Consider the following 1,975-nt stretch of genomic DNA (forward strand, 5'->3'; position numbering starts at 1 on the left):
CTTTCAAAGAGAAAGGTGCTCAACACATTTCCATTTTTCTAAAAAAGAGAGAGAAATGCGAGATTTCCCATTTTTCTCTTCATAGTTTGAAAGCAAATGCTTGTGACAGATAGTCCCTTGATTTGTTTGGTCGCTGTGATCAATTATTAGATTCTATTTACACATCTAATGTTACTCATCTGTCTTTGCAGCCAAATATAGTGTGTTCTAGCCTTTGTCTTCATCTCTAAATGGAGAGGGCTTCTGGTGGGCAGCACTCTGAAGACAGCTCCTGCCAATCATTTCTCTGCTCCCTGGTCCAGTCACTTCATTTTTTTGTTTTGTGTTTTATTTCATTGTTTTTGTTTTGCTTTGCTTTGTTTTGGGCTACACCTGACTGTGCTCAGACCTTTTTTTAATGATTAAAATCACTTATTATTAAGGGAGAGAAGTTACTCAAATATCCCCTGGTGGAGGTAAAGGGAGGAACTGAGAAGTTAAGTATTCTGGTAAAGAAGAGAACTAAAGGCTCTGCCAACATGTCAGAATCCAGGCATTTCCAGATCTTTCCATGGCTTCAGAAAATGTTTCTGGAGACCAAATGAGATACATTTCTTTCAGCTGTCAACCAAGAGGCTTTAGGCCTTCCCTCAGCCAAGGCATGCAGTGAAAACACAATTTATTTTTTCAGAATCCTCTGGGGAATTAAATAGTCTCTTTCTCATCGCATTGCCATGCTCCCTACTCTTGATCCTCATTTCCATATATTCTTTCTTCAAGCATTTTCTTATCTCTCCATCAAATCTTTGCAATGACCCAAAAATTTCAAAAAGCTGTGATTTTTGTGACACTCCTTAAGTAAGATGTTGCACTTTTCAGTGTGCAAGTGTGGAGATAAGTCAGGATGCATCTTTCAGAGGAGGTGATGGAACACAGCAGAACAACCTGGACCATGGTTCCTGCCAGGCGCCTGTATCCATCGCCGAAGGTGCTGACCCCATTGGGTCTCAGCAAGGTGCATCGTGAAGGGAGGCAGCCTGTGCTCAGATCTTAGTCCTGGCTCTTGTGCTCAGGGAATCACTCTTGACAAGGCTCAGGGACCATATGTGGAGCCAGGAATGAAATCTTGGTCAGTTACGTGCAAGGCAAGCACCTTACTTACTGTACTATCACTCCTGGCCCGTGGTTTTGGTTTATTTCATAGGAACAACAATGCTTCAAGCCACCAGAACTATTCTGACAGTGCCCAGGGGCCCACACAGTATTGAGGATCTAACTTAGAGTTTCATGCATGTTACACCTGTGTACATGCTGTCCACTGAGCCTCTCCCAGCCACTTAGTTTGGAAAAGGCCATTCTAAGCATCACAAGGTAACCCAAATCCCCTCCCCACAATCAATCAATCAATTAGTCAATAAATAAATAAAATAAAACCGAAGGGTGGATTGCCTGCTGCTGACTTAGGAAACTTGGATCAGAGTTCAGATAAACAGACTAAGGTGACAAATTTATTTTTAAAACTCAATAAATAAATTAATAAAAGGGGTTGTACTTCATGCTGGTGAGCAGGAGAAGGGCTCATACTTGAATTATTTTGTTTTTGTTTGGAGGCCATACCCAAACAACAAAAAAGCAATGCTCAGGGGTTACTCCTGGCACTGTGCTCAAGGATCAATCCTGGCAGTGCTCAGGAGACCATATAGGATGCTAGAGGTCAAACCCAAACCTGCTAAATGCAAGACAAGCACCTTACCCACTGTACTATCTCTCCCATCCTCACACATGAATTTGACATCAGGCCCCCGCACTTACCTGGCCTGGTAGAATCCCTCTGAGCTGGTTGTAGTGGATGTGAATTTTTCAAAAGCCTCCTGAATAGTGAGAGCCAATTCTGACCACTGAGCTGGAATTTGCACACATGTTCTGAGCGGCCAAGTCTTCATTGAACCAGAGGGACACAAGTATCAGAGTAGCAGCAAAATAAACACTTTCCATT

General features: G+C 42.5%; 1 pseudogene; it reads right to left on the reverse strand.

Annotated features, from left to right (window-relative positions):
• Nucleotides 1-629: 629 nt before the first annotated feature.
• Nucleotides 630-889, reverse strand: LOC101558247 (COX assembly mitochondrial protein 2 homolog; annotated as a pseudogene).
• Between the last annotated feature and the right edge of the window lie 1,086 nt (nucleotides 890-1,975).

Source organism: Sorex araneus, chromosome 6 (assembly GCF_027595985.1).
Source record: "Sorex araneus isolate mSorAra2 chromosome 6, mSorAra2.pri, whole genome shotgun sequence".
Taxonomy (NCBI): domain Eukaryota; kingdom Metazoa; phylum Chordata; class Mammalia; order Eulipotyphla; family Soricidae; genus Sorex; species Sorex araneus.